The sequence below is a fragment of the Oryzias latipes genome, chromosome 21 (assembly GCF_002234675.1).
Source record: "Oryzias latipes chromosome 21, ASM223467v1".
Lineage (NCBI taxonomy): Eukaryota > Metazoa > Chordata > Actinopteri > Beloniformes > Adrianichthyidae > Oryzias > Oryzias latipes.
The window spans coordinates 18,977,693-19,000,071 of record NC_019879.2 but is presented as its reverse complement, the minus strand read 5'-3'; positions in this window follow the sequence as shown (position 1 = coordinate 19,000,071).

Sequence of the window (22,379 nt, the reverse complement as noted above, 5' to 3'; positions counted from 1 at the left end):
TGGTGTGACAAAGGTTGGGCAGCACTAAATTAACAAGAAAAAGTTGAGTGATTTCTTCACAATTTAAAGTCTCTTACCAGCTGAGCAAAGGACACAGTAGTACATTTTTCTATAATCTTAGACTGAGCAAATGTGGAGAAAAAACAAGTTAAGCAATCATGAAAAGATAACTGGAAAGAGATTAAACCGATTGGCCATTCTGCTGTACCCCGCTTGGAAGAGCATTCTAGTGTCAGCTGGCAGCCTGCACTGGGCAAAAGAGGCTTCAGCTGGTAACACAATGAGCAGCAGGTTTGAAGAAGTCATACACAAAATACACAGCAAATAAGTATGCACAGTGACAAACCTATTAAAATAAGATTTTTAATAAAAAAGGACTTTAGACAGTGTGCTAGAAACTGATGCTAAACGTTTTTTTCACACAGATTCTAACTACAGTATGTTACATGCTTTAACCTTCTTTATCATCATGCCAAAAGTGTAACTCTATGTTTCTGCTGGAGTTTCATGATCCATGGAGGATTTACTTGATGTAGTCACCTGTCATTAAAAAAGAAAAGGGAACATGGGTTTTGCAGAAACATACAGTTAAGCAAACAATAAAAATAAAAAATCTGAAATCCTGCAGACCAAGAAATGACGCAGATATTTCAACATCAAAAATTGCAACTAATCTTTGCATAAATAAAGCAACTTGATAAGAACAAGAACTAAGAAAGAGGGGGATCGTGAGTCATGTGACATTTGTCTTCCTCAGGAACCCCTTAAATGTGAGAAAATGTTCTCTTTCTCTGAAATTCTGAGCACACCTTCCACTCCACTGAATATTTTTGCAGTTGGTGTGAGGTCAATCTCTGACATGCTAGATCAAGTTTGCCCCCTACTGACATTTATAAATAGGCTTTTGTCCTCCACTGACTTTATTTTGTATCATATCAGTCATGATATTTGATTTTCAATCAATCAAGAGATTTTACCTTAATTGAGAATAATGTTTTCCTTTTATAATTAACTTAACCATAACTTAACCACTTTTTTGGCAAAGTGTTTCAGAAAAAGGCCACGGGTGAGTTGTCTATTTTAACTTTTAAATGTAGAGTTACTAAGAAAGTTTTTTGATTATTTTGCTTGAGAGATAAGGTAATTGGAATAAAAAAATAATAATTCAAAACAAAAGCTGCTACTTTAAGATCTATAATACAATTTAAATCCACGTTTTCTTATCTATATAGTATTTTGCTATAAATCCTTATTCTCCTGCCCATAATACACGTTTTTTTTTTTTCGCTTTAGTGTGTCCTTTTTATTTGTTACTTCTTTTTGAAGTTGGTTCTGGAATGTTTGTGGTTTTGGGATTTTATCCACAAAAGGAACAACTCCTTCAAACAGCGTAGACATTAACTGCCAAAACCTGTTTCTACAGGTAATATTTCTCTGTCTCCAGCTTTGACATAAGCAATAATTTGACAGGTAAAAGGTCACCAGGTATTACTTTCACAGAAGAAAACGAGAAAGACTAGATCCATGCCTTTTACTCTCTGAAAATGCTGGTCATCACCAACAACTACTGCTGACTGCCACACTATTGCTGTGTTGTAATATAAGCTAATAGAATAGTATCCACAAAAAAAGGCCCTTGGTTATTTTGATCAAACCATTTCTGAACAACTGAAAGTCAGCTATTCTGTTGGTGATCACCTTTTAATGGGTTAGGATCAGCCAAAGAGAAAGAACTGTCTGTCTGTCTGTCTGTCTGTCTGTCTGTCTGTCTGTCTGTCTGTCTGTCTGTCTGTCTGTCTGTCTGTCTGTCTGTCTGTCTGTCTGTCTGTCTGTGGTCCACCTTCAAAATCAGCTAGGGCAGGTAGCCAGCAGGGGTCGCTGTGTCTTTAACTAATGATCAAATTCCTTTAATCTTGCAAGACTTTTTGCCAGAAATTTTAGAATAGAATAGAAATGCCCTTAATCATTGTTTTTTTTTTTTTTCTCACAAAGAATGTTACAATATTATTAATATTTTTTTATACATTTTAAAAATGTTTAAATAAAACTGCAAGACTGGATTATCAACCTGCTGCACTTTAGTCTTAAACAAAGTATTCAAAAGTATGAAAAAACTAAAAGGCAATTATTCACTTTATCTTTATATCAGCTTTGTTAATCGTTTCACAGACATGGGATCTGAACTGCTGTGAAGGCAATGTCAAAAAAAAAGAATCAAGTAAAAAGGTTAAGTCATCTGATCTGGAGAATAGAACATTTTTTAATACCAAGTTTTTTTTTTTTCTGAATCTAATTGACCCTTTAGGCGGTCAGACATAACCTTCCTCCAATATATTTATTCTTTATTTTCCTCTGACTTTTCATGTTAAACTGAGATATGTGTTTTGTTGCCTTTTAGAAGGAAGGAAGGCAAAAATATCGTCTTGAGGGTCAATGAGGCTAATTGGCCTGTTCACATCATGAAATTTCTAAATCTTAAAAACTAAACTCAGACTCTGTTTAAATTTGTCAGGCTGGACGAAAAAGAAAAGCCATGCTCTGAGACATGGCTTCTGAGTGCTGACACCTGAAATTTGAATTGGTATTTTAGTCTTAACTTTTTTACCCAATTCTAACAGACCTTTCTACAATTTTTGTAGGTTGGGTGTGTCATGAAAATTTCTTTTAAAAAAGGGGGTCCCATGTAAGACTTTTTATCCAAGCTTTAAAACATTTGATGCAGCATAACGTCATTGCAATGACAATCCTCTAGGCTAAGGCACTTCACCTTTTATATGAAAGAAAAACCTCACCAAATGCACTGCAGTAACAGGAAAAGAAAGAAAGACAGGAACTGAAAAATGTAACTAGTCTTGGAGAATGACAGAGCGCTAACACAAACATCAGAGAGAATGTGGCAAAGTGCAGAGGAAAAACACAAGAATACAGCTGCAGATAATGAGGCCAGTAGACACATGTAAGTAAAGGAAAAAACAAGAATCCGTTTGAGAAATGGCAGCTTGTAGACACGATAATGGTAACTGAGGATACTAAGGGAAAAAAAGCAGAATACCATGCATAAACCAGACTTGAAAAATGCAAATGGGTTTAGAGAGAGACAGATGTGAAAAAATACTTATTAAAAAAAGGTAAACAAAGGCGCTTACATTTGGAACGTAAAAAGGGCTAATTAGAAATTGGACGATACAAGAAAGATACATCTGAAAAGCCTTTGACAAATTCCCCTGCAAATCTGGCGCAGCAGAGGCAGACTACCTGTTCCAGTGTTTTCTTTCTGCTCTCCGCCTTTTAACACATTAAAAGCGTTTTCTGCCCTCTTTTCATTCTTTTTTTAATCAGGAAGCTTTCCAGCTAAACTGGTTTTAAAATAATATATTTGAAGGACTAATGTCTTCTTCATATGAAGAATATAAGAAAAATAATAAATGGGTGCTTGACACTAATCCTGAATTTATTGTATGTACTGACCTATTTATTCTTTGTATCAGTGAAAAAGTACAATGATCTGTAGCAAAGAAAGCCAGGAATTGTTTGTGTTTGAGTGGAGTGGTTCCACTAAACTGCTAAAATGCTTTGTCCATAGATTTTTGTTCTGTATCGGACCGATGCTGTGGTTTGCTCTCCTCCAATAGACTTTTCATTGATGCTAACCTGTTTGTATTTGATTGCTGCTTCTAATGCTTGTTTAACTGTTGTTCTTGGATTTAAATCTCAAAGCTTAAAGACAGAATAGAACTAAATAAAGTCTTCTTTACATGAAATATTTTGTTTGTGGATATACTGTTTGTTTTTGCAATCATTTGTATTCTATATACAGTAGTAATGATGTAGTATTTGTATTTAAATTGTTATACTTGTTAGAGAGTAAAAATAGTTTTTTTGTAAGACGATTAGAAACATTTTAAGCTAATTAATTGAAAAGTATCATGAAACCAGCTTCTAGAATTGACGGTTCAAACATTGACAACAGTGTGAAATACAGAGAAACTGCTGGATGATTCAGACACATATGGAAAGTAAAATTATATGTTAAAAAAAAGCTCAAGTAGTACAGAGAAAATAAAAATGGTGTCCTGTGTTGTCTCTTTCATTCTTATTTAAACTTAAGGAGTTAATAGCTGTACATGAATGTGGTCCATTTACTTTGTCAAGAGTAACACTTAGGAACTTTCAGTTACAAACTTCAGTCCACCTCCCAACCTCCAACTTGCCTCATCAGAGAGCTTTAACCTGTAATTGGGTGTGGAGCTCGACATGCCATATAGTGGACAGCTCAGTGGAGACTGTGAGAGTCAATTACCACAGCTGACAGTGTAGTGGAAAGAAAGGTACATTAGACACACAGTGGTGGTCTGTACAGGAAAGATAAAGGAGACAGTAACTGTTTCGTGATGTGAGACTAACATGCTACATATCATAATACACAGCAGGAGATGAGGTGAGTTTTTCCACATGAGCTTAAAGATTAGGGTTTGGGCACAAATTACCATTAATAACACTTAAAACAATATTTTACATTATAAGGTGGGGACTGTGTCAAGGGGCCTCATTTATAAACGTTGCGTACGCACAAAAGAAGGCGTACGCCACTCTCTACGCAATAGTTGAGATTTATAAAAAGCAAACTTGACGGGAAAATGTGCGGTCCTTCACGCAAGCTCTGACCCAGGCGTACGCACAAAAACGGGTAAAATGAGAAACGGCGACACCGTCGGCAGATGGAAGAAACACGTGAAAGTGAAAATGACAATCCTGCCTCTCAGAAATAACATGAAGACTTCACAAAGCAAGACTTACAATTAACAGCCTACACAAACACCCGTTGGACCGATCAGCAGTGAAACAAACAAAAAAATCAAACGAAAATTACAACAGAAATTCAAATGAACACATATTTGCAAAAAGAAAAGTGAAATATTTTCTGCAATATTGGCATGTTGTGCAATTCATCCTCATAAATAATATATTTAACAGAACGAAATAATGTACAAAACTGACATTCCCGTCAATGTGTCCGTCTGGCGGAGCAGATATAGGTGCAATCAGACAGACAGATGGATAGATAGAGAGAGATGCATTAATTGTCCACTGGGGAAAGTTGTTTACATAGTAAAACATTTCTTCATAAGCTACAGAATTATGGTATTCATGCATATGCCTTTAGTTTGTTTTATTTTTGATAAAACCATGTATGGCGTATGTCTCGACCATTCAGAAAGCAACAAGAAATTACATTTGCTGATCAATTTCCCAATTCCACGTCGATTATATTACCGACATCTGCAGCTTGTCAGATGTAATTAAATGGAGGGAAATAAAATGCCCCATCACAATGCGTAATGACGCACAATGGCTGATCTTGCGCTCTTAGAAGATGTGGCAAATGGAAGAATTCGGAGTGAACGCATCTTTAGACAGCAAGGAGACTTGTTGGCAAACGAGGACGAGTGGCTTATGAGCCGGTTCCGACTTCCTCTGCGGGCTTTTGGGGGTGTGTCACCCCGTGCATCTGGCGCGTCGGTGTTCCCCTGCGCCTCAGTCACCACTCCACTTAAAAGGGATTCCCCAATTATTGCCGCCAGTCTCTCATCAGGAGGGGTCAGCTCCGGTGTCCCCCCCCCCCCCCCCCCCACACACACCCATGGCAGACACGGGTGTGTGTGTGTGTGGGGGGGGGGGGGGGTGGTCAGCGCTAGACGTTTTTTTGCCTTGACTTTGATGTCCGACCTTTTCTTTTTTATTTCGGCCACGGTCCGAGGTTGTGAGGCTACAGCATTTACGGCGTCTGCCACCGTTTGCCACTCAAGTGCCTTTTTGGTATTATTAATGCCCACACTGTGCCCTCCAAACAACATTATTCTCCTCTTTTCCACCTCGCCAACGATAACTTCTACTTCACATTGAGAGAAGTTACGTTTTTTTGATTTTCTCTCCGTGTTTGGCATGGTTTCGCAATCAATGAATATTAACTTGTGGGCGTTTCACGAACTATTTATGGGCAACTATGGGCGTGTCATGAAGCCGCAAAAGCTGCGCAGCATTTAGAATTGGTTGTGATTTATTAAGAGAAAGATGCGTAGGATGTGCGTGCGCACGGTTTTATAACTCCGAATATTTCTGTGCGTACGCACGTCCTATGTTTCATCCGTACGCCACTTCTGACGCAAATCCTACGCAAAGTTTTATAAATGAGGCCCAAGGTCTCTATATTTCAGAGGAAAGAAAAAGCAAGCAGATACACTAACTTTTGTTTAATAGGTTTGTCCTACGAAAAGTTACACCACAAAACCTGTTTAAAAAATGCATTTCTTATACAGTTACTGACCAAACAAGTTCTTAAAAAATATTTTAGATTACTCAGATGTATAATCATCTCACCAAATGTAACTTTGACAGTGGTTACCCCTAAAACTATTAAACAATGGCCTTACTAAACTTGGTGTGAACGTTTTATTTAATTCTTACCTGAAAAATATTTATAAATATCGAAATAGACTAGAATAATGAAAGCTATTTTTTTCAATAACTAGCCTTAATGTGTTTGGCATTGGGCTGCATGGTGGTTATAATACTGTCACCTCACAGTACGAAAACCATGGTTCAATTCTTGGGTGGGTCATTTCTTTTAGTTTATATGTTCTCCTCGTGCATGCTGGGATTTTAATATAGGCATAGGTTTCTCCGACAGGCTAAAAACCTGTTTAATACGTTTGGTTGGTGACGCTAAACTTTCAGCTTAGATGTGATTTTATGGTCCTTGATGGATTGGCAAACTGTCCAAGGTGTACCCCACCTTCACCTTGAAGTAGCTGGGATAGACTAGTGTTCTTGCACAGGTATTTAAGATGGGTCCTGTTTCATGTCCATGCTAATTTTGGCAATTTCTATTTTGTATGATTTGTAATGACATCACGCTTTGGTTGCCACATTGTTCACGCAAAAAATACTCAAATCATCAATTTCTCTGTTTTACCAAACAAGACATCCCTCCATATTTGATTCTATTCTACATAATATATAGCATTAACTCTTCAATGGGCATATTAGCTTTAATATCTTGGCTGAATAAAAGGCTCACTCATTATGGCTAAAATTAAAGTCTTTAAGATATTTTGTGCAATCCTAAAGTTAATATACAGAAAGGGGTATTTCCATATTCCATGGTTAAAAAAAAGTGGGTGGTGATAAATATCGCACGCTAGAGTCCAGGGATTACCAATCCATTGAGTGTAATGAAGGGATTACCCCAGCACCTGAATTTATTAAACCATTAAGAAGATTATCCATGTAAAGCAGGAATCCTCATTCCTTGAGCAATTCATCTCCAAAAAGAAGACAGGGGGAACATGGGAGACACAATATGTATTCCTCACAAATTAAACTAAAAGAGTGTCCCTAAAATGCTCTTGCTGCAAAGCCACCAAGTTGTTTTTTGTGAAATGTGTTCATGGTTCTTTTAATTTGTTAGACTGCATTAAAGTTTCTAAAAAAAAACAATTTGATTAACAATTGTGTTTTTTGAGATACAGGGAGGGTAAAATGTAGGTTTAGATAACCAATTTTTGCTACTTTTAATAGTTATGCTAGTTTTCTGGTTTGATATGGGTTACACACTGCATGTGGTTAGGTAGATGCTTTTAAATTACAACAACCTACATTAACAAAGAGATCACGGCATGCTTTACAATACATCATATCACATAGTTATCCTTAAATGTTGACTGCTTATTTATTTATTTATTTATTTAATTATTTATTTATTTATTTAATGTTTTTACCTAAAAATCCAAAAGAACCTGACGCACCTTAATTAGTTTGTTTCTTCAATTTAAAATGACAACACTATGTTATAACATATGTGTACAATTGGGAAATAAAGGTGAAAACACATGCTTGAAACAATTGACTCCACAGTTAAATTCATCACTACAAGGCATAGTTTTAAAACTGAAATGTGACATACGCTGGTACAAAAAGCCAAAGTACGTTTAATTATTAACACCTAAAGCACTTTACTGTGTTCACAAGTCAGCAGCACTTTCATGAAACATAAAAAACATAGTCTATAACATCTCGTTCAGGCACTCTGTCTCCCCCCACAAGTGCAACTGACTTCACATCAGATAACCTCCTTTACTACACTACTGTTGCAGTTTTCATCAGATTTAGATAAAATTGTCAAACTGCTAACCCTCTGTGGCTATGCAAGGGCAGCCCATGTGCAAGAGTTTCACTTGTCTTAGTACATTTTCCTTTCCTACAGCAGAGAAAGTAGAGATAGAGTGTATGGGAAATGAGAGTCCACAAATTGTGACCCCCCCCCCCCCCCCACACACACACACACACTTGTTTCCATCACAGTTTCAGTGGTTAATGAATGTGTGGGTGTCAGTGTGTTTGCTGAAAGCATATCGACAGATGAATGTTATGGAACGTTTTCTGATTATGACTTTTTGTGACTTTCAAAAGTAAACATGCATGCTGTCAGAGCGTGTCGTCTTCAGTGTGTCTGTGACCTCTGGGCAAAAGTCAGAAGCTCAACCGAAAATTATACGTCTCACCAAAGAAAAGACAAAAAGAGTCAAATTAAACTATTTTAGTTTTTATTTGATTTATTTTTTTGTCACCAGATTTGAGTGCATATTGTGATTTTGTTTTCTTACACACAAAAAACCTTAAACTTCTTTTAAGGGAACAGTAAAAAAAATGTAAAACAAATGACTCATATATATGTTTTCTGATCATGGCCTTTCTGTGACTTTCAAAACTTTTTTTTTTTAAACACACAAAACCTTAAAATTATTTTTACTAAAACAGCAAATATTTTTTAACACAAATGACTTATAAATACCGGTACCTTTACATACTGTATATAAAATAAAATAAAAAAACGCCCCTCTCACTCTTCTGTGGGTGGTTTGGGTCCCCTGCCAGAGGCATGGGAGCTTGAGGATCCTGCACAGTATCTTAGCTGTTCCTAGCACTGTGCTTTTCTGGACTGAGATGTCTGAGGTCTTTAGAGGGATCTGCTGTAGCAACTCCTCCAGCTTGGGTGTACATGCAGCTTAAAATTATATGTTTTATTGTAGTTCATGGGTTGTGAAATGTTTAAAAATTGGTGATTTAATGATTATTTCTTTGGAGTGTACAGTGAATTTTGTTTGAAGTATGCTCAGAAGAATATGATTATTCTCATGAAAATTTGAGCCTTATATGTTGGCCGCAGGCATTTTGGAAATGTTTTGTATCGCTTCAATCTCAAGTTCTGGTAGGAGATGTTAGAACATTGAGCTACTGGTTGCTTGGCAGTTAGCCTTGATTGTGGGTTTTGAAGCATCCATCAGTCCACATTCTCTGCATGAAGCCTCTCTTGAGTAGCAGTATTCCAACAGAACCTTGTTCTCACATATAGTCCATTATATATATATATATATATATATATATATATATATATATATATATATATATATATATATATATATATATATATATACACAAGCCGTGTTCAATCAAATTCACAATGCACATGCAATGGCATCGCTTATCCCACACCCTTGGGCTACTGCAGCTATCTTGAGCATACTAAATTTGATTTTTTTCCTCAAACATCTTGAAATTCATTTTTTCTTCAAGGAGATGTAAGTTTAATAACAGCCAAAAATTTATTTTTCAGCCCTTGACGGATCTAATCCAAAAATGTCATTTTAGTAGAAAATCTTGCACTTTATTTGGTGGCTTATTGACAACAGTACATGTACTAATTTGAAAAACTGATGTAAAATTCAAATAGAACACCTCTTGATTGGCTTATTCACTTTGACTTGTAATAATTTGATCAGAGACAAAACTATTCTATTCTTATTGTGACAGATAGTACCATGATTTTTATTAAGTAAGGGATAATGGCAGACAAAGTGTGCATTATCAGAAATTAACGCATGCTGTGGAAGCCTGAACATTCCCCAAAGTGCGTTAATTTTTGATAATGCACACTTTGAAGGCCTTCATCCCACTTATATCATGATCACTTCCAATAGAAAGAAATATTCAATTAGTTTTTAGTACTTTATTCTTGCTATTTATTTGGTTTAGTTTGCTTTTTTCCCTAGAAGCGGACTATTTGTTTCGTGGTGTGATGCATTGTCACTGTAGCATGATAACACGCTGCTTAGTATGCTGAGTTGGCACCAACCTCGACTTCAGTGGCAGAGGAAAGTGATATATTGCTGATTGTCACAATAGGTTAAATAAAGCATCAGTTCGGAGAGAAAGTTTGTTTGTTATTGTCCAGAGGATGAAGCTAAAGTTTATTTTTTATTTATTATTTTTTGGTGTGTATTATCCCTGGGAATTATCACTTTTTAATCCACACCCAGGAGCCAATCAGAATTGACTATTCACCCGGACCATGGTGTAAAAAAAAAATAGCAATGAGTGCTGCAAATAGCCAATATGCCTACAATCCCAAGTAAATAGTTGGGGTCCTTTCTAATAGATCAGTGTTCTTAATGTTTAGGGGAAAAGGCACAGAAAATCAACGGGGAGGATGCTGATTTATAATTTAGATGTAACTTTAAAGAATAGTCAATGTTTTTAGGAACAATAGACTGCATTTCTTTTATGGTCAGATGGATAGGATTGAACAGGGTCATCAGTGCGCAACATGGATTTAAGAACCATTGATTGCATATGATAACTTGACTGAGTGATGCCCCCTCCCCCCTTTTTTTTAAAAGGAAATACCCTCTGGTTCCAACAAGCCAAAATCCCATAGACTTCTATTGAGAAATAATCAGCTATTACTGAATCATTCTATTTGTCAGAATAACAATTTTTGCTCTGATATTTTTTGTAAACATGCTCTTGATAAATCTAATTTTTTTTTCAAATTTTTTTTGTAGTACAAATTATTAAAGCTATAAACTGACCAATCTGAGGCCTCACAAGTATGAGGCCTCAGATTGCATTTTTCTTTTTTTTTTTATTATTTTTTTAAGGTTTATAAAAACACACAAACAAGTAAACCATAGAAACATTATACAATTCTGACTGAGACACTTTGGTCCCTCTGAGATGGAATGAATCAACAAAAATTAAAATGACTGTCACCAGTAAGAAAATCAAAATTAGTGGATTGCTTTGACCTTGGTCAGTGATGAACTGCCAGATGCCTGATCCATGGTAATTCAGTTTGTTTGACAGCTAAGCCTTGGTCCGATTTGCTGAGCTCTAGTGGAACAACCCAGTCATGATTATAAATCCTGTGTAAACACTAGCATCAAAACATGCAGAAGCCAGAACTGTATATATGTGTGCGACTGAAATGAGTAGGTGAATTTGTCATACCTTTTTCCTGAATCTAAAGAGCATTTTATGTCTGGTCAAGGATAGCTAATTAATTTGTTTATATGTTTGTAAAATGGGAAAATAAGAGGGCCTTCAAACAAAAGGCAAACACACAAATCCTGGTGCACTCAAGCGTGACAGCACACAGCATAAATGGGGGTGTGCAGCATGGCTGCTCTTGCAGCAAGGAGATGCTCTGCAGGCAGATGTGCTCTCTCATGTCTTCAATGTGTCTGTATTGCCTCTGTTTGTACTCCACAATTTCACAGCTCAGGATCTGCAGAAATGGTGAAAATAGTTTAAACAGTCAATTGACCTTACTTTGTCTCAGACTTTAAAATAGATTGCAACAGCTCAGTGAAAAAAAGAATCAAAGAGCTCCAAGTAAACATCAGCATTTGGGCACATTTGAGCAGAGCAGCCAAATATAAACCTAAGTACGAATTAGACACTTGTTGTACATGATTGTAACTCATTAGAACAAAAAAGAAAAAAGAACTTTGAAAACGCTGTGTTGTACTTGCAGTACATTAGTATTCTGTACATACATAACATGTATAGTCACATACACATTCAGTAATACTTGAAAGGTATCTTTTGTTTCCACTGTGCAAACAAAGGAATACCCAAGAATTTTGCATGCAGAGCAATAAATCTGACCTTGTAGTCCTTACCAGCGAAATCAAGTGTAAAACAAACATAAATCAAACACAGCTTTGTACTGATGTCTAAAATTCCAATGTAGCTCAGTTGTTTCTGCATTTTAATATATTTTGAGAACATTACTCTGCATTGCCTCGTTGCTTTTTTTAATAGATATAAGAAAAAAATGACCTTGAACAGGTTTGGAAAAATGTCCATATCATTTTGGACTATGCGACTTTGTGACTATGTTCGTCCTGCTCCAAGTAGATCATTATAGCAAACACCAAATTTCCAGACATGCAAAGAAATGCTTTGCAACAATTATTGTTTTTCTCATGGTTTGAGACTGAATTAGCATTTTTTATATATAAAAGATGAATGACTCTTGAAAAAAAAAAAGAATGAATGTCTTGAAGGATCTTTCAAGGATACAGAATGTGAAGTCTGAGCATCAGCTCTCTTCATAGATGGAAGGGCATACATTTATTTTACTCTTTTTAGATTCTTTTCATACTTAACCAGACTTTTTACTCAAAATAAAAGTTATGCTCAGCTTATATATGTTGTGTTTTGTGCTTTTCACAATGAAATGAGGCCAAAAGTTGTCAAACTGCAACTTATATAAAATGTGTATAATTGCCAAGCCATGTACTAATATGCTGTAAATTTGCATTTCAAAATGAAAAGTTCTTTGTAATACCTGTTGGGACATATTTTTTAGAAGGCCTATCTACAGATATCATTTTTTAAGTGTAGAGATTAATATATTAAGTCTGTCTTTTTTTTTATGTGTAACAGCTTCCAATCTTTTTTTTTTCTATAAGGTAGAAAGTAGGATTTAGTCTTTCATTTGGAGTATGTGCTTATTTATTCTGCTCAGCCTTCAACAGGTCATGCACTGATGTTGTATATAGCAGCCTGACTGGTAATCTCCCTTCCAGTTTATCCAAAATGTTTTGAATGGGGCTGAGGTCAAGGCTTTGTGCAAGCCAACCATGCTCGTTCACTGCAAACTCATTCATCTGTGTCATTGTGGATTCTGCTTTTTCACTGGGGCACTATCCTGTTGGAATAAAAAACAGTACTTCCAAAACTCTTTCTTTAGATTTGATGATACTTTCACATTTGGTCATTTTGCAAATGCTTTTATCCAAAAGATGCACTGTTTTGTATGTAGTTTTACATAATTAGCATCATGAGACACGTATATTTATGTAAAGAAAGTCAAGGGATAAACTCTGAAAGACAAACCATGCCACGCCATGCCATGCCATGCCATTTGCTGTTTCCTCCAAACCCTGTTGTTTTTTTATCGTGACTTTTATTGAAGTTGTTGGTGTTTGACACACACTTTTCAGAAACCAGGTATAAGGTAACGGAGCCCCTAAAAAGAGACTATTCTGTTTAGATGTATGTGTGGAAATAAAAAAGAGCTGTTGAACATTTGGAGTAATGGATCTGTTTGAAATTAATTCACATTCATTAAAATGTGCCAATACCCCCCCCCCCCCCCCCCCCTATAGATTTTATATTATTCTGCCTGGCTGACAGGTTGCTAAAAAATGCTACCCTGCTTACCTACCCATTCTGCCAATCTGTGAACCTGCTAAATCTGTTTTGCGGTCACAGGGTTACTGGAGCCCGTCCCAGCTACTGTTGGCCGAAGGGGTACACCAAGGACTAGTCACCAGTCTGTCAGTAGAATACATACACATCTAGACCTAAGGGGAATTTAGAATCTTCAATTAACCTGTAAAGCATGTTTTTGGACTATGGGAGGAAGCTGTAGTGCCCTGGGAAAACCCATGCATGCACAGGGAAAACATGCAAACTCTACAGAGCACGGTCCCAGCCAGGATTCAAACCAGAGACATCATACTGAGAGGCGAGAGTGATAAGTCATGCCAACATGTGGATCTAATGTGCTCAAATAAAATTTTGTTCAAAAATTCTCTAGAGCAAACCGTTATCTTCTGTCACTGAATTTGACCCAAACCCAGTTGCTTAATGCTGCAGTTCCCTAAAAGACCACTGGAGGGTGGTGTCAGAAGGGTGCAATCTAACAACAACCACCATGTCAAAAAAAGAATGCTTTTAACCCTTGTGCTATCCTAGGCACTTTAACGTTGGGGGTTGGGTCATCTAGACCCACTAAACAGTGCTCTGAACCTTTTTTCTTCAATCATTTGTGATCTTCACTGGTGTCCATGGATTACATGAGATCTTTCCACCTTTATCCACCTTTGTCATGGTAGGTATAACGCGTCAATGCAAGGGTGGGGTCATCTAAGATAGCACAAGGGTAAAACAAAAGAAAATACAAATATGCTTGGCATAGTTTCAAAATCTTTTTTTTTAGTGACAACTCTCATTGGGGGAGAATTTTTCCTTTCCTGTTTTGATTTTATTAGAGCCCAAAAATGTGCATCATCAATGGTTGGGAGGTAACTGGCAGGACTTAATAAAAAGGCCCACTTTGTCCTACTCATTCGGTCAATTTTACCATTTAGTTGGGTGGGGATGAGCAAACCTGACCGTCCCATTTCAGCTCAGTTTTTGCTGTTCTAAATGCATTGGGTGACATCACAGGTCAGAAGCAATCGGTTCAGGCTCTTTATTACATATCAAAATAATACTTTAGCAAAACTATTTTTTCATTACAAAAAAGCGATAGTTTAAAAGTGAACACCTCTTTACCTTTGCCATAGCTATATGGTAAAAACCAGACATTCTGTGTCATTAACTGAACTTTTTCTCTGCTAATCAATGCTGTTTACAGGTAACTGTACAACAAGTACACACCAAATCCTAAATACACAGATAAATGCAAAACATCACCAGTATCAATCGTACACCCACATGGGAATTCTGGTCTGTTAATGTGTTCAGTATGTATATTGATATATTTTATATGAAATGATATTTCACCATGACAGGGTGGACATGTTAAGCTTGACAACATCTGACTACACACCTAATATGATTAAAATTACTAAACAAAAGTGTAAATATTTACTCTGCAACTAGCCACTGTTTCAGTCTCCAGTGAAGAAACACAAAATGCTGGTTGTGGTGTCACCTAAAACATTTGCAGGTTTTTTTAGAGAGACAGTAATCCCAAAATGACAGGGTGGACAGCAATGTCAGGGACGTGCGCAAAATCTTCAATAGCATTATGAAAATAAAATTTGCCTGATCAAAATTACTTGTTTTATCAAGTACTGTGCTGTGACATGAAGTGTGTACCATTTTTTTTTAAATTTAGCATAATTTAACCATTTATTACACACCCTGAAGTTAGCAGAACAGCGTGTGGGACATACCAAAATCGCATACATCCAAAGAAAAATAATTGCATAAACTAAAGAAATCACAATTTAAGAACCAAATTATTTGACTGATTTGTATGCAAGTCTTGGGTCAGTTATGGTAAGAAGTCAGAGTTTAGTTATGCTGCTTAGTTTAGTTTATGAAAGAGTAATAATCATAGGGACACCAAAGGCACTTTAAAGTGATAATGACCCCTACAACCACTCATGATTTGATCTGATTTAAAGCATGAATTAGATAGACAAGGCTAATTTGATAGAGGTTGAGTTTTTTTCAGCTTCAACTTTCAGAACATTATAGAACATTGTAGAAAAAATGGTACTGATGGTACTAAGTCTAAAAGTGAGGTCTCATGCACACTCCATTCTCTATTGGAGGTGTAAAACGTTGGTGTCTGTGATCAGTGTTTTTAAATATGTGAATTGAGGTGAGTGTGCTCACAATAGACTTTGAATGCTTTATTTATTAGCATAGTTGTGACCATCTGCAGAAAAGCAGTTTAAACTCTGCACAGTTAAATGGGTTCATGTGAAGATGTGTGATGGTCCAACAGTGCCCTCTGTCAGCACAAACTAGAGTATTTCATCTCCTAATAATCAAAAACCATTGGTGTTAAGTGTTTTTTATTTTTAATAGAAAGATGCAGACAAAAGAAACATGTTTATATGTATATAGCTATGCAAATGCAAAGAGAGCTATGTTGTGACGGATTTTTGTAATGAGGTGGCATTGATAATTGTAGAAAACCTTTTACTTCATGCAAAGGAAATTTGTTTTTGCAGATGAGGATGTGACAAGATACCACAGAGTCATGCAACAATCAGCTTGTGGTCATTTACGCAATGGGCTCAGTCTGAGATGATGGGGTCTTTAAGGCCCTTATTAGTTTTTTCTTCATGTGTGTGAAACTGAAAAAGGATTGTGGGCAGAGAACCAGGCTCTCCTGATTAGATTCAATAATATCTTGATCAGCTCTGCACTCAACATTTGCCAGTATGGGTTTGTCTTTTTACTGCGAAGAGCCCCTTTTTGCAAGATTAGATCACTAAGAACACTGTCTGATCTGCAGTGTTGGAAACATAGAGCCAAACAATGCAGCAGAGTTCAGATTGGGTTAGGGCTGAGTTGTTTGCCTAAAATGCAGAGGAGGTCTCTGTCAGTTAACTGAAAACAATCAACTAGACACACGATTTACTGTAAGCATAAGCATCCCCAGATCCATGCATAAGCTTGCAAATCTCCAATGACTTCGGCACAAATTAGCTCCTTTATTTTTTTTACAATGTGTGCAATTTTCAAAGAAATATATTTGAAAAGTTGGATTATATTCAGTATAACAACTATTGGTATGAGTGGATGTTTGTAAAAATATTTGGAAGTCAAGTACTTCTGCTCGAACTCACAAATATTTCAGAGAAAAACAAGATTGTCGAGTTTTTAATCATATAAATATTAACTAATCTTTGAAATTTTAAATTGTCCAAATAATGAGGCAGCAATCAACTACCAGGGGGCTGTAAAATACCGCGTCCCCACCTTCCCCTTCTTCAGTTTTAGTCTTTAGAGAAAAAGGAAGTAAAAAATAGTTTTAAAAAGTTTCCATAAAAGGGTCTTGTAATCTAATAAATGATCACAATAATAAAAGCATCAAAAAGAGCATAAAGTCTATTCAGATGAATTTAGTTGTGTGATTTAGTTGTGGTGCAACAGGCTAACCAGTCATTTATTGTTTATTACAGCATATTTACCACATGAGGGAGATTTCAGCTGCACCATACAGAAGAGTTTAACAGGACATACTTGTTATTTTCAAAATTGCTTTAACAGATTATGTTAAAATTAGGAATAATAGCGTGTGTGCAACAAAGCAGCTCTCGCTATTATGACAGTCTTCCTCTTTTCCAGACAGACAATGACTGCTCCTCTCTTTTGCATGTTAATCTTCTAGGTCTGACAGCATGGCTGCGTGTGAACAGGATAGGCTGCCCACCAATTTGAAAATTTCTGATTCAGTCAGAGGTTTCCACAGTCCACAGGTTAAACTCCCTGGGACAACAAAATGAAAGCCACAGCTTTCAGATTGTATGAAGACTAGGAGGGGACAAGAAATTTGCTGACAAGAAATTTTTGATCTAAGTAAAGAATGGTAATTTTGCTAACACAGCTTCTATCGTCTCCCGACAGAACTGGTGCAACAGATGGCACCACATTGGCAACTGAAAGTAGTACAACAGTTGACCAACCTACTGTTGCAAAATAGGCAGTTACACTTATCTATTGAGCTGCTTAACCCTTGTGCTATCCTAGGGACTTTATAAATTGGGAGTTGGGTCATCTCGACCCACTAGACAGTGCGCTTAACCTTTTTTCTTCAATCATTTGTGATCTTCACTGGTGTCCATGGATTACATGAAACCTTTCCACCTTTATCCACCTTTGTCATGGTAGGGAGAACACGTCAATGTAAGGGTGGGGTCATCTAAGATAGCTCAAGGGTTAAAAGTTTTGATACTTTTGCTTACAAATTTTATTTCAATTTTCTACATAGAAATGTATGTGATGTCATTGGCAGAAACTTGCACATTTGTCTGCAAAAATTATTGCACTGTTTTGAATTAGTCACGAGCAGTATTCTTAAAAAACAAACAAACGCAAAATGTTTTTCTTAGCTAGTTCAACACTGCTAAAAAAAGTCCCTCAAAATATGTATTTTCATGTTTTACAAAAGCCCATCACCCACAATAAATGTACTTACAATAAGTAAATACTGGTAAAGTACAAACTATATTTTTGGTGTACCTTGACTTCTTCTTTCTCTTTCGGCTATTCCCATCAGGGGTCGCCACAGCGAAACAACCTCTCAGTTGAGGATGAGTCGCATGGTTAACTTGGCAATGTTTTACGCCGGATGCCCTTCCTGAAGCAACCCTCTCAATCTATCCGGGCTTGGGACTGGCACAGAAGCAGAGAATTGAATAGGGAGCAGCCCGGATTCGAACCCTGGTTTCACGGAAGGCGCCGCAAACCAGCACGAGCTAAACTGGCTCCTTTGGTGTACCTTGACTGACTGTGTTAAATTTATTTCATTTTTATGGTATGTTTTTTAGTTATGCTTGTACCTGTACAAGAATGACTGGCTAACAAAAACTAAAGTAAAACATAACAATCATTGATGATTAACTTTTAAATTAAAAAATTATGTCCAATTACAGCTCAAAGAAAATCAATTTACTTTACTAAAATGAGATTTGAGCCTGTGACGATGTTAAAGAGGGATTATATTCAATCATTTTCTAAAGCCGTTTTCTCTCTTTCGGGGTCACAAGGTTGCCTGAGCCTAACCCGGCAACTGTTGGGCGAGGGCGGGGTACACTCCGGAAAGGTCGCCAGCCCATCGCACTCTCACAAACATGCACACCTTGGGAAAATTGAGAGTAAAATTAACCTATGAAGGATGTTTTTGGACTGTGGGAGGAAGTGGAGTGCCTGGAGAAAACCCATGAATGTAGTGGGAAAACATGTAAATTACACACAGAAAGGTCCCAGTCAGGACTTGAACCAGGGCCTACTTGCTGTGAAGCAAGAGTGCTAACCACTGTGCCATTGTGCAGCCCACAGGGTTTGCACAATGCAAGAGAATGTCTTCAAGAGAATGTCTTGTAAACTGAACACCTAAGATAGAAGATAAACTAAGAAATATAACGATCCAAATCAATGGCATCTCTGAAGTCACCAGCAGAATATCAGGTTTCCTTAGCGAGGTACGGCATGGCTGACCGGGGACCCACCTGAACACTGTCTACTGATAACAGCCGTCTCACCTTCAGTCTGAAACATCAAGCTGAATGCTGCCTTCTATTGCTTTTTGTTTAGATATTTGAACCCAAACTAAAAAGATAGAGTAAAGCCTGAGACATGTTTTTTTAAAGGACTTTATTTGTCTTGTACCAATTTTACCATCCGTGCTCATGAAGCATTTATAGACACACTGATTCACTGATGGCGTTTACTACTTCTGTCAGTCATGAATCAAGTCATGACTTGTCTAAAATCCAAGAACCAGTTTTTGTCTCTTGTTTTTTGTCCTACATTGTTTTGTTTTGGCATCATATAAATGACAAATAATTACAGACTTTGGAATATATCTAAAAATGTGCTGAGCAGTGTCTGAAATGTCAGCTCAAATTTCCAGCAGAAACTCAACTTTGGCTACAGACCATGCAAATCCTTTTGTTGTGATGTTTCAAATTAATTTGCAGTCAACCAAACGGCCTTAGATTCTCTGTAGTGCCTATCTAGAGAACTGATTGAGAGTGTAACGATGAATCAACTTATCCAACCAGATCGATCTGTCTGAGGCAAATTGTTAATCGAATCGAATTGACCTATACCATTATAAAATCATTTCAAAAGGAAACAAATCAATCTATTTATAGCATGGTAATTCAACAATCAGTCATGTGCTTTCCTGTTTTTATTTTCTTAATATTCACTTTGTTTTAGGGGTGTAATGATTATTTAGTTACTCAATGAATTAATTTGGATTACTGTGATCCAACCAGATCGATCCGTCTGAGACTAGTTGTCAATCGAATTGAACTCTACCATTTTAAAACTTCAAAATGAAGAAAATCAATTATAGTAATAATGGAAAATACAATTTGAATTGAGATATAGAAGGTTTACTTTAATATAACCTAAAAATCGACCAAGTCCAGTACAGTGAACAACACACGTGATGGCAGCAAAAAATGATCAATCCATCATTAAAGTCCAATGTGTGGAAACACGGAATTTTGCAAAGACATGCGACTATACAGGTAGAATGTTCTAATAATATACTTGGATTATTTTGATGTGGAAAAACAACAGTGGGTTGATCTTTATTAAACTAAAATGTGAATAGATTGCCATTAACTCTTGTTTACTTGTTGATTGTCTTGCAAAAAATACAACAAATCTGGAAAGCTTCACCTGTACTGTTCAGTACGCAGGTATTTATATCTGATTCACACTGGTTGAATTTTTGGCTAAAGATGTCCTGGAACGATTTAGGTCAGTGAATCGGATCATTCAAAATGAACCAAAATTAACTATGAATCATAGCAAATACAAATTATGATAAGAATCAAACCATTGTTAAAATTAATCACTACAAATCTAGGACTATACTAGCAAAATGATACTGTGACATACTTTGTCATGTTTTGTGATCTTAGAATAGCAATACTGTTCTCGAGTCTGGGGACATCTGAAGGCAGGCGGGGATCTGGACTCAAGAACAGAACTGGTGTTTTTCTTGTTGCCATTCTTGTTGCCATTCCTTTGCAGGGCCACAAAAAGACAGACAACCACAAACAAGCACATTCACAGCAAAAAGACAATGTACAGTCCCCAATCAACCTAAGAAACATGTTACTGGACTGTGGAAGGTATGTGGAGATAACACACGGGAAACATGCATCCCTGTGTATATCATCCATACCAAGATGGTTGTGGCTTTGATTAACAATGAACACCTTCTCACCAACTAGGTTTTGGTGAAAACTTAACCATTGTTGGTCACAGGAAGAGATAAGGTACAGTAGGTGTGTTCATAGGCAAAGAGGGAAAAGGAAAGAAAGATTGTACGGCTTGCAGTGAGAACTTTGAATGCAGAAGTTCAAACAGGAAAAACGAAAGTTGGCCAATTTGATTAAAAGAAGAAAGCTTCAATCTCAAAAATCCTGTTTGCAGATGAGTTAAATTGCAGTGAATTGATAAGTTTAGACCAGAGAGGTTTGCAACCTGAGGCTCTATAGCCACATGCAGCTGTTTTAGTCCTCCGTTATTTCTCTTAGGTTTAAAAAAAATGCTATGAATTAGAAAAAAAAATATTGGATATGTAGCTTTATTTATTTTTTTTAAATTAATTAAGTTTTGTTATTTAGGTATACATATACATTTTTTTGAGTTGGAAAACTAAGCAAAACACGGTAAAAGGTTTAATTTACTCTGAGTGGTTTATTACTTTCTTTTTACACAATTTTTACCATTTTGCTTATATATGTCCCATTTTTTTGAAAAATCTCGTTTGGTTGTCTTGCATTTTGTATTCAAGTAAATCTGCTGCAGCAAGAGGCTCTTATTTGACACAGGGTGGATTATGATTTGAAAAGAAATATATGGGCCGCTTTCAAAGTAAAAGAAGTTAAGATTGTTATACATAGAAAAACACAACACTTTGTCTTTTTTGCTGGGTTTTGGCCTGTCAAAAAACTAGAGTAAATTGCTCTTTTAGCTTTAACAGTTGCAGACCCCTGGTTTAGACTGATTTTTTTTCTTTTTTTTTCTTTTGGAACGATAAACCCGAATATCTATTTCATTCTAATTCATCCAGGATCATAGCTTAAAAAAATTAAAAGGAGGTTTCTGATGCAAGAGTCTTTCTGTCTCTTGGACAAAGCAAAACATTCTCAACTTATGAACAAGAGAAAACGTTAAACAATGTAATCACAGGTGAATTCAAGTACAGAAGTAAATGTCAAGAGTCTTTCTGCAGGTGATGATGAGGATCCTGTTGCTGTGAAGGAAACGAGCGATTCATCTAGGCTGTTTAGAACATATCAAAGGCGTTTCATTCTACAATGACTGAAAGGGGAATTCTGTTAAGAAGACACAACTGTCATCGTGTTTGCCGAACAAGTCTTTATTTATCATATAAGAAAATCAGAAATGATGCATGAAGGGGAGAACAGAGGTCTTAGACTGTGGATTGACTCCTATAATGATTGTGTGTCATTTTGAATGAGGTAAGTGTGACCCAGTTAAATACATTTAAGGACTCTTTCATTTCTGTAAATTTTCTTCTTTAAAACATTTCTCATACTCTGCATGCTTCTTACTGCAAAGTATCAATCTGGTAAAAAGATAAAAGGAACGGAATGAGGACATGAAGCTGATGGACACCACTGATCTGTGATCCAAACATGTGAGGATAAGTGACTTTCTTCCTGCGGTTTTTATCATGATTTGTGTTTATATTGGGCTTGGTTTTCCCCTCACAAAAACGTTTTAAT